The 16,469-nt window shown below is 40.7% G+C and overlaps 1 protein-coding gene and 1 long non-coding RNA gene across 2 annotated transcripts in view; both read left to right on the plus strand.

Annotated features, from left to right (window-relative positions):
• Positions 1 to 16,469, plus strand: part of LOC133933466 (histone H4-like) — a 744,890-nt gene that overhangs the window by 565,339 nt on the left and 163,082 nt on the right. The window lies entirely within an intron of this gene.
• On the plus strand, positions 13,398 to 14,878 carry LOC133933571 (uncharacterized). Its single transcript, XR_009912068.1, has 4 exons — positions 13,398 to 13,504; positions 13,630 to 13,694; positions 14,249 to 14,396; positions 14,632 to 14,878. It is a non-coding gene; the product is annotated as an uncharacterized LOC133933571 (long non-coding RNA).

Raw genomic sequence — 16,469 nt, forward strand, 5'->3', positions numbered from 1 at the left:
CAACATCTCTGCTTCCTGAGTGTGATCATTCAGAAATAATAACATTCATCATTAAACAACACAACACAAGTTTTTCAAAACACTTCAGGATACTCTGAAATTATAAACGTGTGTATTTGTGTTTCAGTGTGTCCTGCAGACGTACAGCAGCTGATGGTGAATAAAGAAGAGGTTCTTCCTGAGCAGCAGCAGTGGAGCCCCCTTGTGAACCAGGAGGACCCAGAGCCCCCCCATATTAAAGAGGAACAGGAGGAGCCGTGGACCAATCAGGAGGGGGAGCAGCTTCAACAACTTGAGCAGGCTGATATCAAGTTCACATTGACCACTGTCACTTTGAAGAGTGAAGAAGATGAAGAGAAACCTCAGTTGTCACAGCTTCATCAGAGTCAGACTGAGGAGAACAGAGCGGATTGTGGAGGACCAGTACAAGCCAGGATCTCAGGTCCTGATGGACTGTTACAACAAGGTACTGAGGACAAGACTGTAGACAGTGAAGATGATTGGATGCAGACCAAGGAACCTCAGTCTGGTTTAAATACAAAAAACAACAAACAGCCTCTAATTGATATGAAATGTAAAACTGCTAAGAAAGCATTTAGTTGCTCTGAGTGTGGTAAAACATTTAGACAAAAGTTCAGTCTAGCTGAACATATGAGTATTCATGCAGGAGAGAAACCATTTAGCTGCTTTGAGTGTGGTAAAACATTTAGACAAAATTGGAGTCTAACTTCACATATGAGGATTCATACAGGAGAGAAACCATTTAGTTGCTCTGTGTGTGGTAAAAGATTTTCCCAGAATGGTTCGCTAACTTTACATATGAGGATTCATACAGGAGAGAAACCATTCAGTTGCTCCGTGTGTAGTAAAATATTTAGACAAAAAGGCCATCTAACTGGACATATGAAGATTCATACAGGAGAGAAACCATTTACTTGCTCCTAGTGTGGTAAAATATTTAGACCAATGGTTAATCTAACTGCACATGACTAGTCAAACAGGAGAGAATGAATTTACCTGCTCTTAAAGATTTAAGTTGCATTGTTTTTAAATATTTTGTTTTTAACAAAATATTTATTCGTATTAGTCAGCAACTACTCATACATATTAAAAGTTCACTATTATATATATTAATAGAGAAATTTGTATCCCCCCTTAACCTGTCCCCTAAATGTTTACCTTGCACAGTATGTATATGTACTAAGAAGAGACTCCCTACCCTGTCTACCTTACTCCCCCAACATCTGCTCCCCGGGCGCCGTACATGGTCGCTCACTGCTCTGTGTGTCCTGCACCAGATCGGTTAAAAGCAGAGGTCATATTTCCCTAACCTGCTTGAGTGTGACTGTGCATGTGTTTGGGACTAATGAATACATCTTAAATATATTTGATTTAAATCACTGTGCTTACTGATCAGTGACCATGTGGAGGGCCATGTGACCATGGCTGTAAATAGTAAATTGATTTGTATTTATATAGAGCTTTTCTAGTCTTGATGACCACTCAAAGCTCTTTACATTACAGTTTTACGTTCACCCATTCACACACACACACATTCATACAGTTCAGTTATCAGCAGCACTTTGTCATTATATGAGGCATAATTCAGGGTTATGCATCTTGCCTAAGGCAGATGGGGATGACTGGGGATCGAACTGCCGACCTTCAGGACGACCTCTATATCCCATAGCCATAGCCGCCCGTTTGTTAGAAAAATACATTTTTCACAGGAAGGTTCAGAGAGAAGTGACCTTAAGGATTTCATTAGCCGCCATTATAAGAGCTGTCCGAAATCTGAATGATAAGGAAAGGAGCTTCAATGCTTCATAACTTATCACCTTATAGTGGGGCAGGTAATAGAAAATTGTACAAAATGTGATACAAGCAGTGTTAATTTCGTTGACGAAGACGATGACGAAATATATTCGTTAACGACGAAGACAAGACAAATAACGAAAACGGATCTTTGAAAATAAAAACTATGACGAAATCTATTTTAATTTTCGTTGACGAGACGAGACAAAAATGTTGGTGGATGACTAAGTCACAATCATTTTTAAAACATCATCGTATCAGGCCATCATGAAGTATTAGGAGCGGGCGAGTGAGTGTGTCTGTGTATGTGTGTGTGTGTGCTGCAGATAGCGCTCCGGTCCGTAGCTCCGCCCCCTGCCCTGTGCACTCGCTCAGAGAGACACAGTGAAAGCAGAGCACGTTCTCGTGGAGCAGCCGATCAGTGACCGACTGCTTCTTAACTATGGAAACAGTGGAAACACAGAGTTTCTCTGGTCTCAGCTGCTCAGAGATCAGCCCCTCAGCTTATTCATCAGAGCAGAAGCTGCAGTTGGTTTGTACCGATGTTCAGTTTCTGTGTCCGGCTCCAGTCTGACCTGCTCTCGCTTTTTGTTTTCACATTTAAAACTAAATATATATTTTTAAGCTATTAGGCTGCAGCTATATGTTTTTATAGAAAAGGAGTTTAATGTGGCTATTAAATGTGACTAAAACTAGACTAAAACTAAGAAGGATAAAAATGACTAAATGTGACTAAAATTAGAGTAAAATGGAATTCGTTTTCGTCGACTAAAACTAGACTAAAATGTCATTTGTTTTAGTCAAAAATCCAAGATGGCTGCTATGTAAAAATATTAGGTAGTTAACGATCAGTATTTTACTTTTGAGTAAAGCGAATAATTAAGTTGGAAAATCTGATACTTTTAAAGCAAACATCTGATTTGAAAAAATTCAGATTATTAAGTACATCTGATCTAAAGTAAATTGGCTGATCTAACTGGTTTCACTCGGAAAAAATGTCTGTCGAGGATGTGGTCTAGCCTACTAAACGTGCAAATGAAAAATCATAACCCAGTCGAAAATATTAGACATGGGCAGCAGGTAAAAATGGCTCAAATCAAAGTTTATTGTCACATGCACCAATGACAGCGTCATCGGAGCAGTGAAATTCTTATGACATGGCAGGCAACATCTACGCAGTAGATGACTTTACAAAATAGAAAAAAAAAACATACTATATTACATATAACATAACATCGTAATGTATAACATAGTCAAGTAAAGTTTACATGGTGAAGGAGTGGGGAATATTAAATAAAACTAGAAAATTCCTCCTGCCGAGAAATTTCGAAATGGGTGCCTTCTGCGTCCGGGTCGAAAAGAGACTTTTTGTTTTTTGGGGAAGAGAGACAGACTGTCTCAATTTGAGAGAGAGAGAGAGAGAGAGAGAGAGAGAGAGAGAGAGAGAGAGAGAGAGAGAGAGAGAGAGAGAGAGAGAGACTGGCTGCTTTAAGAGAGCGGTAGACAGACCCAGAGAAGAAGAGACCCAGAGAGGGAGAATGGCTAGTATAAAAAAGAGAGAGAGAGAGACTGGTTTAAGAGAGAGAGAGAGACTTGATCAGTAGGTGGCACCATCGCTAACACTGCATACACACTCATTGACCTCTTCAGGACAGGGCTCTGATCATGTGACGGGATTTTGGGGGCGATTGCTATAACTTAATTTTCACACCAACCACTAGGTGGCGCTATCACTATCTCTGCATACGCACTTATATATCTGTTCAGGTCTTGCATCTAATGAGGTTGTTCAATTTGGGACCGATTGCACAAACTTCATTTTCAGACGGACCACTAGGTGGCGCTATCACTAATAATGTGTATGCAGTAATAGTCCTGACTTGATCAGGTCAGGGCTCTGATCATGTGACAGGATCTTGGGGGCGATTGCTAAAACTTCATTTTCACAACGACCACCAGGTGGCGGTAACACTATCACTTCATACACACTAATACAGGAATCTGATCAAGAGCCAATCACATTGCACTACAACAGTTCCCCCCTGAAAGACAGTGAAAATAAAAAAAACAATTTAAGCCCCGCCCACACTGGGACTTCAACTGGCCACCTCTGGGTCACTGTCCCTCTGCTCTACTGACTGCAGCACCTACAGTGTTGATCAACACCCGTGAAGCATTCTATAAATAGATCTGACTGTCCCCCCTCCCTCTGCGTGTGTGAGTCCCTGATTATGCCAGGTGTGGGGAATGAGAGGGAGACATCAGACCTCAGGAGAACGTCCCGAACAAAATGCTCTAATACAAAATCTATAACTCCTACCCGTGAAATGAAAACACCGTAAGAATTACAAGGCTTGGACGAACAAGTACATATCTATATTATTGTTTAGAGTAAAAAAATGAGGCTGCATGAGCAGTTTAGAAACGTACTTCTCATTTCATAAATCTCCACCAAACAAATACTTGTAACTCAAAAACTTTAAGTCCTATCTGGAAAATGAACACATTGACTCAAGATATCATTGACAGTTGATTATTTAAAGAATTCAACAGTTCCCCCCTGAAAGACAAAGAAAAAAACTCAATGTTTGTATCTTACCAACATTGGTACTGGAACACGCCATTTTGAGTTACTGTCCCTCTGCTCCTCTGACTGCACTACCTGCAGTGTTGATTATGTAGTGCATTGCATGGCGCAACGCGCCATTATTATGGGTGCCTGCACCACTAGGCACCCATAATGAATATGTAAGTGTATTTGTATGAATGGGGTAGCAGAATGTACTTGGTGACTGTTCAGAGGGTCAGTGTTGATTGTTAAGAAGCCTAATGGCCTGGGGGAAGAAACTGTTTTGGAGTCTGGTAGTCCGTGCTCGGGGAGACTGTGGAAAGACGAGTTGGAAAAAAAACCAAAAAAACAGTTATATAATAGACATGAGCTCAACTGAGAGGTTACTTTATTTTATTTTTAAAATAGTTTCTGTTTGGTTGTTATTGGTTATTTTCGGGTTCATTTCCCCATAATTATTAAAATTGAACTTGTTGTACGTGTAATATTTTAACTTATTCCAAAAAGTTCCAATCTGAAACGCACGTTATGACGATGTTTAACATCACAAAATGTTAGTTCACTATTTAGTTAAAGTTCAACCTTTTACATGAGACATGACCTAAAGTGATCACAATCAGAAGTTTACTTATAATAATACTTGATATTTATGATTGAGTTCATGTAATATTTGAGTTTTATCAAGATGCTGCAACGGAATTAATTGATTATTGATCAGAATCAGCAGGTGTGTTTGAGCAGGAAGGTTTAGGGATGTAGGTTCAGCCTGGTATCTATATTTCATATATTAGTTTGACAATTTTTGATTTTCATGAAGATGCTGCACTGATACATGTAACTGTAAACCAACATGTTTTACTTTGCTGCAAATTTCATCTGAGACGTAGCATGAAGTGATTATTGATCAGAATCAAAGCAGCAGGTATGTTTAAACTAAGAATGTAAACTTCACCTGGTTTGGTTTGAGTAGTTAATATCATACATTGAGTTTTATTATGATGCTGCACTTATGAATGCAACTTTAAAAAAACCTGTTCAACTTTCCTGCACCACAATTATGTTGTGTTTCATATTAAACATGACATGAAGTGATTATTGATCAGAATCAGACACAGCAGCTATGTTCGAGGAGGAAGGTTTATTTGACTCTTTAAAAAATGTAAACTTGTTTGTTTTGATAAAATCCTATATTATTTGAGTTCTATCATGACTCTGCACTTAAGAAAGCAACCTGTTTATCTTTCAAACACTACGTCTGTGTTCTTATGAATCTGAGACTTGACTTCAAGTTATTTGTCAGATCTGTCATACAAGCTATTTTAGTCCAGTGACCTGAAGCCCTCAATGGTCAAGAGGTAAATCCTGTGAGACATTAGTTTTGTGTAACACCAAATATGTTTCAACTGTTTCTGGTATATTTATTTTGTATCTGAATAAATTAACCAGGAAACAAAGGAGGGATATGGTTGTTTATTATAATGCAATGCCTTAATTAACAGGCTCTTCTAAAAACAGGTAAGGTGGCCGAATGACCTGATGGTCTTCGAGACCCTGCATCAAAACTGCACCTTCCAGTAATGATGTGGACTCGACCCCTGAATCGCTTCATGTCTCATCAAAACCTGTTGTGAGGACTTCAAAGTTGTGGACCAGTGAAGCTGTGGAGGATCTTCAGGCGTGTTTTGACTGTACAGATTGGGATATGTTCAGGACTGCTACAAATAGTCTGGATGAGTACACAGAGGCTGTGACTTCTTATATCAGCATCTGTGAGGACAGCTGTGTTCCATCACACACCAGGGTGATTTACATCTTCTCTTCTCCCTGTATACCAACAGCTGCACCTCCAGTCACCAGTCCGTCAAACTCCTGAAGTTCGCGGATGACACCATCCTCATTGGGCTCATCTCTGATGGGGACGAGTCCGCCTACAGGTGGGAGATTGACCATCTGGTGACCTGGTGTGACCAGAACAACCTGGAGCTCAACGCGCTGAAAACAGTGGAGATGGTTGTGGACTTCAGAAAGAACCCAGCCCCACACACCCCCATCACCCTGAGAGGCGCCCAAGTTGTCACTGCGGAGTCCTTCCGCTTCCTGGGCACCATCATCTCCCAGGACCTCAAATGGGAGCTGAACATCAGCTCCATCACCAAAAGAGGGCAACAGAGGATGTTCTTCCTGCGGCAGCTGAAGAAATTCAACCTGCCGAAGTCAATGATGGTGCACTTCTACACCTGCATCATCGAGTCCAGCCTCACCTCCTCCATCACCATCTGGTTCGCTGCTGCCACCGCTAACGACAAAAGGAGGCTGCAGCGTATCATCCGTTCTGCTGAGAAGGTAATCGGCTGCAATCTGCCATCTCTACAGGACCTGTTTTCCTCTAGGTCCCTGAGGCGTGCAGGCAAGATTGTGGCTGATCCTTCCCACCCGGGTCACAAACTCTTTGAGGTTCTTCCCTCGGGCAGGAGGCTGCGGTCCATCAGGACCAAAACCGCCCGCCACAAGACCAGCTTCTTCCCAGCTGCCGTTGGCCTCATCAACAAGGCCCGGGACCCCCACCTGACTCAGACTTTTATTCCACCCCCACACCTCAAGGATGTGTTGAATTAATAAATTAACACATTATCTCATATTATATTATACTGTATTACATTGCATATTGCAATCGGACACTGTATACTGTTTTGCATTTTGCATTTTACTTTTTACTTCACTTTTAAATCTTTTATCTTTCATATATTTTTATTCAGAAATGTTTATTTCAAATAAATGCTACTTTGTATAAATATTGGAAAAAAGTGAGTAAATAAGAAGTATACAGTGAGTGAATATATACTGGTTTTCTATTTTTTATTGCTTTTCATGTATGTTGTATTTGTTGTGTTTTATGTTTCTATGTTCATTGTATGCAACAATAACCAAAGCAAATTCCTGGTAGGTGTAAACCTACTTGGCAATAAAATACTTCTGATTCTGATTCTGATTGTCAGAGTGGAAATACGGCTGCAGGGAGTCGTAGTCCAGGTCATAGTTTTTACTCGCTAAACTTGAATCCAGCGGCATGATGCGTCCTCGTCCTGTCTCTGCTGGGAAAGACAACAAAGGACGAGTGGTTAGAGCTTGTTCATACAGATGTGCGGCTTCATACAGCTGCCGGGCAGTGAACCTGGAGGCAGCGCAAAGTGTCAGCAACATCACAGATAGAGCAATCTGAGGGGAAACAGACAAAACCTAGGTTGCTATAAAACACCTATGAACTAATTAACAGTTATTAAAAACTTGCAGCTGCAAATAGTGATCAGGATTAGGGTTGACAAATTCCGGAAATATTCAAAGTTGGAAACTTTCCATGGGAATTAACAGGAATATACGGGAATTAACAGGAATGAACTGGAAAGTGTGTGGGTAATTTATACTAACTGTATTTACCTTGTCATATACAGACATAAATATAAACATTTTTTTTTTGTCATAGGCTGATTTGAGCCCTGAGGAAACTTTGGGCACTTGACTACATGCTTCTGCATCTTTGTGTCATTCTTAACATAGGTCTTTCCTTCTACATTGGCTGGGCTGAAATGTGCACGTGTCATTGTTCTGTAGAATAAGATGAGAAAAAAGATTGTAAAGCAATGCCAGAGATATAAATAGATGGCCAACTGGAATCTACTTTAAAAATATTTTACAAATGATGGCTAAATGAATAGAAATAGGCTAGATGAACAGATGAACAATCCTCAATCAGCATGATAACATATTTTCGAAACTTACCTGACCACCTATTATTACCTGAGTTTTGCTTTAAGTGTCATTAGCAGTTAACGATAAACAACTTACTCACTTGTCAACGTTGAGAGTGACCGTCGGGCGAGTGATGCGTTCTCACTCGTTTGCATTCTCAGTCGGTGGAGTTGAACCCACACAACATCTGCAGCGCCATCGCGCGACATGTTGACGAAGCGTTTCGAATAGTAGATGAGAATCGTTGCTAATTTGCAGAGTAAAAACATACACTTTGTTTGCTCTCACGTTGTCTCCTCTTTAGCTAAGCCCCGTTGTGGCATATCCCAGCTCTCCCCTCTCTTCTCCTGGGACGGTGGAACCCTCTCTCTGCTGTTTTCCGCCATTCGGATGTTCGGCAGCACACAAGCCCCCGCCGTGCCCCATCCCCCTCCTCCTCATGCAGCAGAGCGTCAATCGGCTGCAGCCACTTCTTCTCTCACCCGCAGCTCTGCGCGATCTGCGTTCTGCGCGCTGGGTCCCTCTGTGCGCTCTGTGCACCTGATGGCTCAGTCACGTTCACTGCAGTGAATTATTGATACACGCACAGTGTTAGAAGATATTATTAAAACCTGTTAATGACTCAGCTCCTTAACTCCGCGGTTTAATCTTATCTGAACGTAATTTGCTGTGAGATGTTTCATATATTTTTTAATTAAAAGGTTCGAAAGGAACAGATATGTCGATATGTAAATCCTTAGATTATTTGATCCTATGATGCTGTCATGTCACATAGATTATTGGATCCTTTGATACCATAGGTTATTTGATTATTTGACTTACATATAAAAGAGCAACAGGTACAATTGCCTTATATATAAAGGAACAACACCACTCATGAGTCCAATCACACCATTAGTAGACCTCAGTTGCACGAGAACCTTCTCTCTGACAACTTCCTCAAACTGCGACAGACGACAGTCAGCAGACAAGCGCTTCACAGCAAAACTACTTTACAAGAACTTTTCCCACATTGGATCAACTGCTTTCATCAAACATGGAGAAGATCTGTTTGAATATACCTGACGTTAGGATGGGACTGTGTATTTACCTGTTATATCTATATTTGTTTCTTTCAGTCTCTTGGACAAATGCAGTCGGATAAAATCACTCTGCTGAGATCACTGCTGTAAAGCAGGAGGCAGAGCAGGCTGCAAGACTCGATGATTCAACAAGAATAAATAGTGACCAGAAGAAGCAGCTCGTCGCACATCTGGCTGCTGAGAACGCTGCTCTAAAGCAGCAGGTGGCAGAGCAGGCAGGGCCGGTCTTTCCTACAGGCGACATGGCAACCGGTTGCCTAGGGCGCCACTCAGAGGGGGGCGCCAAAAACTGCGTCCAGCAAAAAAAAAAATATAATTTTGGCTTGGCAGAGTTTTTTGCGCCCTCTTCTATATGTGGTACTGCCCAAAATATTGTATTTAATTACTTTAACAGTAATTTAAGATTATTCCTAATAAAATGCACTTTAACATGCAGTTACACTCAGAGAAATGCTTGTACTTGAAATTGTGTTTAATTTGAATAAGATGCAGTCCGGATGACGAACTGAAGGCTCTGTGTCGTTACTGCTGCTGCATTCATGTTGAATTCTACAGATATACTTAGTTGCTTTGGTATCAATCTTGGGACCCGTAACATATATCTCCAACCAATAGTTTGACATTAAACAAAAAGATCTAACATTTGGGTAAAATTAGCCAAAAATCGTAAAAACGGAAAGGGTCAGTACGATTTTTGGCAAATTTTTCGGTTGGCTCCTTGGTGTTTTCAGAACATGCTAGCACATTGAGGCTTATGGTTAGAGTATGTGTATCCAAGGAACTTCGACAAAGTAAGAAAGAATTTTATGAGTTTTCTTGGAAAATCGTTTTGAAAAAATATTTTTTTGGTGGGGGGGGGGGGGGGGGGGGGGCAGGACGCCAGGAGTGAAGCTTGCCTAGAGCGCCAAATGTGCTAGGGCCGGCCGTGCCTCCCATCCACTCAGTCTTTTCCTTGTTCTTGCGTAGCCTTCGGGCATTAAATGAGGTGACGGTTGCCATTGTTTATTCCTGATTGTCATTTTTTGTTCTTAGATTTACTCTTCTTGTTAACTCTTTGCTGCCTCTCCGTGCTTTGTCTTCTCCTTATTTGTGTTATTTTCATCACCAAGTCCTTGTCTGAGTCTGAGTCGAGTGCTTTTGGATCGAGAGCCTGGGCTGCAGTCTCTGTAGGAGCCGCGCCGCTCTGTGTTTCTCTCACGGAGCTAAGCTCGGCAGCTGACTGCCGCGCCGTGCTGTCCCATTCTCCGCAGTCCGTGCTATTTTCGTTCTGTTTTTTTGTCTTTCGTTCAGTTATTTTCTTCCCTTGCTCCCCTGTTAGCAAGCTGACTCCCAGCTCTGCACTTTCCTCCGCTCCTTTGTTTTCTCCTCCTCCCTCCCGCTTCGCGCCAGGCCTCGACGCACTGGACGCACCAGCCGCCTCCTCTTCCTGCGCGCACTCCATTTCCTCCTCCTCTTCACCTGTGCTCTCCTCGCTCAGACTGACCTCCTCACTGTCCCCAGACACATCTTGAACCTCCCCTGTTTCACTTTGGTTGCACACACACTCCAATTTATTTAAACACAGGCTGCATTTAGTATTTTTCCGGGCATTCCCTTAGTTTATGTCCCGGCTGTACACACATCCTGCATACTCTTATCTGCTTGTCGTGAATTACTCTAAAGTATTCCGTACCCAGCGCAGTATTGAATCTGGCTGAGTACGGCAGTGATTGGACCTGATTATTGAATTTTAGCTTGAGGAATCTTGTCCCGTCCGCCACGTTGGTACTCGACCACATCCTCCTCTTGATCGGTGACACAGCCTAATAATATTTTGCATAAAGACGTCGTTTTTAAGGTTACTTTTGTGTATAATTTAAGCTTGTGTAAATACAGTTACAATACTAACAAATAAAAACAGTCAAATGTAGATCCCATTTGGAGTTTCAGTGGTAAAAAGCATTGTAGCGGGATCCAGTACAGTTTAAGTAAATGGGAATTCCTTCAAACGAATAAAATCAATTTGGGAAAAAACTTTTAAACTACAAAGGATTTCATTAGTCAAGTTATTCTATTTTGTTGTCAGTTTGCTTTACTGTCAGTTTCATCGATTGCTATGATGTCTAAGATTCCTTTGATTTCTCAGCTGGGCCATTTCTATGCCTTTACCAATTGTACTGGTTGCAAAGCTGACATATTTATACAATCAGAGGAGAAACAAGAGCGTGTGGGTGTTTTGCCTTGGCCGAAAAAGAAGGTAAAGATTAAACCATGAAGCCCGTCTCACACCATGATGTAAGACACCATCCATAGGCAATACCATTACTTTTCTTCATACTTATCCTATTCTTATAATTATGTGTGCATAATGATGTATATAATATTTTAGTATTAAGTAGCCCCTAATGAAATGTGAGTGTTTGAAATAGAAGTAAATCTGTAAAGATGAATGTCACAGCCCGGCTCACGACTGTGACAATGAGGGAGACAACACGGGTGAACTGTCACTATTTTTATTTATTTAACAGAATAAATTATAAGCAACAACCAAAGTCTCCAAAAACAAAACAGAAGGGTGCTGGCGTCCGGGAGAGCCAACCTCTTGCCGTAGGAAGAGCGAGAGAGAAAGCGTGTGAGACGAATCTGGCCAGTCTTTTAAAGGGCAGAGCACACCTGGCCGAGATGTGCTCTGATTGTCGCTGATTTCAACCCAGTCTCATCAGAAAACGTTCAGTGGCAACGTTGGTCCACTTGGAGCGACGTTACCGTCTCACAATCTGGCCTCTCAGAGTGTGAGATGGTAACATTTTGTCCTCCCATTGTTTTGCATTGGCGTGTTCTCACGTCACGTGACTCACAAGCTCCCGTCTGCGGAGAGGAAAACATGGCGGATATTCCTTGTTTTTTCAGATAAAAATATATTTTTGTAACTTAGTTTGGGCATAAAAATACATTCTGACACCATTTCTAGCGAGAAATGTGCTCTTTGCTTCCACAGTCTTCAGCCAGTTCTTGCTTATGATAAATATTTTAATAGTTATCACAAATGTTTTTATCGTTGCTATGAGGGTTGCTATGACGCTGCCATAACACCACGGCGTAGCGTGCTGTTAAAATCACCGTCCCTGCGTGGTGTCGTTCAGTGATCGTGAATGTTATTCACGTTATATAATATTAATATTTGAGGCTAGATTACACATCTAATGCGAAGTATCCTGCGAGACCGTTCATACTGAGAGCGCCGCGGACCGAGAGCGCCACGGACCGAGAGCTCCACGGACCGAGTTCGTGAGCGGACATGACGTGTGGCTTGTAAACAAAACATCCAGTCCTTTAACTCTGCGCTGCGTCATAACAAGGGGCGCTTCGTTCTGTCAGGTAAGTAGTTTATTGTTTTTAAAGATCGTTACGATCTAGGTTTACAGTCCGAGTGCTGAGACAGCGGATGCGGAGTCCGTTGATACACACAATGCTAATCTTCAGCTAATACACCATTGTTAGCCACATGCTTCAGGCCACCGTAGCCTGTGCTACCTGGGAGGTGAATACATGGTTGTTGAAACCAGTTCAAGACGCTTAGCTCATCATTGAGGGACGCTACAATATAAATATAAACATGAATTTGATTTATGAATGCTTTAGATTAATAAGGAGTGTATTTCTCTACCATTACTCCACAATATCAGATCAATTTGGTTTAATGTATAGTATGCAATATGACAGTAATGTTTCCATGTTATGGAGTTGCGATTCATTTTATAAAACAATTGCTATGTTCTGTTTTTTAATCAAGGAGGATCCAAGTGAAGCTACAGGAGTTTCATTAACGTCAATAAATTGGACCGAACACTTTGTTTTGCTTGATGAAGAGCAGGAAGGGCAGCCTGGAGAGAAAGAGAAGCCGGGTTGAGCCCACTACCATCATCCACGTACCACGAGGAAGATGAGGGAGAAAAATGATCCTACCATTAAAGAGATACTTTTAAGTTACATACCAGAAACACCATTTTATATAATGCTAAAAAAATGCTAAATATACATTTGTATTAAATTCCCAAAGTACGCTTGCTGAAATACAAGTTAAAATCACACTGAAAGTTATATCTACCAAAACTGCTTGTTTCACAGACTGCAGTTTTGTTTTGATCCGATGTGGTGTGTAAATACAACCGTATCGGCAATGGGTTGTGGGGCATTCACATTTGCTCTAATTTTGTTTTGACAGACTGTGAAAAGAGCGTTGAGACCATCACCACTGTACAGGAAGACACAGTCCAGTAATGGGTGTCAGAGGTTCAGTAGTGAACGACAGGTACTGTGGAAAAATGTGTCATTGTTGTACAATGTCCTTTGACTCTGTTTACACAAGGTTAACACAAAAAGGTTTGATTGTAAACTGATATTGGTACGAATTCATGTTATTCTCCTCTTCACAAGAAACAAACAATCCAAATTACCTGCAGAACGCCCTTGATGGAGGCTTCAGCTGCATCGTCAGACTGGTGAGACAGCAAGATGCCAACTTTAATGCCAATTTATTTGTGTAACATTCTCTGACCAAATGTATAGATTACTTTTTGCAGATTGTAAAAAAAGACATCCCATTTATTAAGAAAAAACGACACTAGAATTACCGCACTGCGTTGTATGACTCCGCTAACCAGTGCAGTGTCCGTCTTCATATTTCTACATATTTTCTCTCATATAAATGACACTGTGTCTCTTGACAACTGAAACCATAAGATGAGGTCAGTGTGGCCTTGACCTTTTGACTTTAAGACAAATACACAGTTAGACAGTCCGAAAACATACAGTTATGCCTCCGACGACTCGCTATAACAGAGGCATTAAAACGTTAGTGTAGTAGATTGGATTTTATTGGTGTTACATTGGACATCTTGTATGGGTACACCAAAAAATATATTTGGTTTCACATTCTAGATGTCAATAAGCAGAGACATCAACTCAGAAAAAGATTTCTGTAGAAAAGCAAGCCCTGTATGTGTGTATGTATACGCACTATTGAGACGTTTTGTTTTTTATCATATATTCTCAGGCAGCACTGAGATATTGACTGAGACGGGACGTGAGGGCCTACTCTGCATGCTCAGAGTTCAAGCCCAGCAGGCTGCAGCGGGCCTGACATATTCCGGAACAGCAGCACAGTCTTTAGATGACTCCTCTGAAGATGAAAACATGGCGAGGTACTTCTCCACTGATGAAGAACTGTAAGGGCTGTGATTAGCTACACTCTCTTGCTACAAGGCTACTCTTGCTACTCCCTGGCAGCCTTAGGAAGGCATTAGCTCGCTGTTGGGTATCTGTTAGCTTCAGCATTTTTTGTTTTTAGCGGCCTGTCTGATGTTTATGTTTAAAAAAACAAATCAGAGGGAACCATCTTCATAATTTAATACTATGGTTTGTTTGTGTGTCCTTCAGTTCTTCTCAAGAGAAGCAGTACAGGTGTGCCTCAGCTCCACGGTCCCTCCTGCAGCCTCTGCTCCTGATGCTAACATCATGTCTCCATCACAACAAGCAGCAGACCTGGAGTGACAGACCTTTCTCCAGAGCTGCCCCCTCCCTCTGAAACCCCCCTCTCCAAAACACTATTTGTGTCGTTTTTTAAGTCTTATTTGCATGAGAATTGTTGATCATAACATTTCCAGCAGATGCCTTAATGTAATGTTTCTGCACAATAAATTACATTGATCATAACATATTGGTATTTCCTTGCACTTCCACACCATGATATTGGCAGATAAGATGCTGATTACATTAAAGCAGTGAATGCTCTGCTTTAAGCAACATGAACACACAATGATCCAATGGATCTGAAGTAGAATGGGCCCATTACATTCTTTAGAGAATGCCTCAGTTATTGAAGTCAGAAAATAACTTTCTTTATCTGAGGTTCCAGTCATTTATAGTCACAGCTAAGGTCTGGTTGTTTAGGGACACCCATATCATGTTGTTTAAGATGTGTAACATCAAGTTTGTGTATCAGTGCAAAATACACTAAAATTAGGTGACCCAGCTGTTTCACAATGCAATCTCATAAGGTCTTATGAGAAACATTCTTAACATTAAAGTAATTAACACAGTCGATAGCAATAGATGTTTCACTTAAATCAGTAGCTGGTAATCGGCAGCCTGACTTATTCAAACACATTAATACTACAATGAATGAGGCAGGGGTTTTCTATCAGAAATCAACTATATCGTCACATTAGGTTTCTCTTGAGCACATGGAAATGACCTTCACATTCCACTCACTGTCACCTGAACCATACTGTTGTTTCTGTATCTACAGTGACTTTTAGGAAAACATATACTAGTGGGCAATGTATAAACATTAATACATCTTATTTATATAGAGCTTTTCAAGAAGTGCAAGTACTTCACTGAGGGACAGCTCATACAAACAATATATACATATATCTTATTTCCATGAGCTAGGACAGCCTCACACATGGATGTAAACCAACTTTAGAACACATTTGCTTATACTGGAGATCTTTAAATGAATGTCCCAGAAATGATTTCTGATATTCACACAGCAGAGGAGCTTGGTGGCTAAAAGCTCTGGCTCCTACTCTACTTTGAAAGACTTTAGGGACGACAAGTAGGCCTAAATGTTAGTACCTTATAAACCCGCTAGAGCGGAGTGCTCTAGTGGGTTTATAAGGTAATAACAGCTCTTTAAGGTAAAATGGCGCCATATTATTAAGGGCCTTGAAGGTGAGGAGGAAAATTTTAAATTCTATTCTGGATTTAACTGGAAGCCAGTGTAGCGATGCTAACAAAGAAATATGTCAGCTTTGCAACCGGTACAATTGGTATAGGCATAGAAATGGCCCAGCTGAGAAATCAAAGGGAATCTGAGACATCATAGCAATCGATGAAACTGACATTAAAGCAAACTGACAACAAAATAGAATAACTTGACTAATGCAATCCTTTGTAGTTTAAACGTTCTCCCAAATTGATTTTATTCGTTTGAAGGAATTCCCATTTACTTAAATTGTACTGGATTCGGCTACAATGCCTTTTACCACTGAAACTCCAAATTATGGAGGACCATACATGACATAAGTAAAAATAAATAAATAAATAAATGTATAAATAAATACAGAAATAAATAAATAAATGAATAAATAAAAATGGAAATAAATAAATAAATACAGAAATAAATAAATAAATATGTTAATACCAAAAGAAATGTCAAAAGAAATGTCTTAAATATATTTTAACATTTATTTTTTCCCTGATACATTTCC

This window comes from Platichthys flesus, chromosome 22, assembly GCF_949316205.1.
Source record: "Platichthys flesus chromosome 22, fPlaFle2.1, whole genome shotgun sequence".
NCBI classification, from domain to species: Eukaryota; Metazoa; Chordata; class Actinopteri; order Pleuronectiformes; family Pleuronectidae; genus Platichthys; species Platichthys flesus.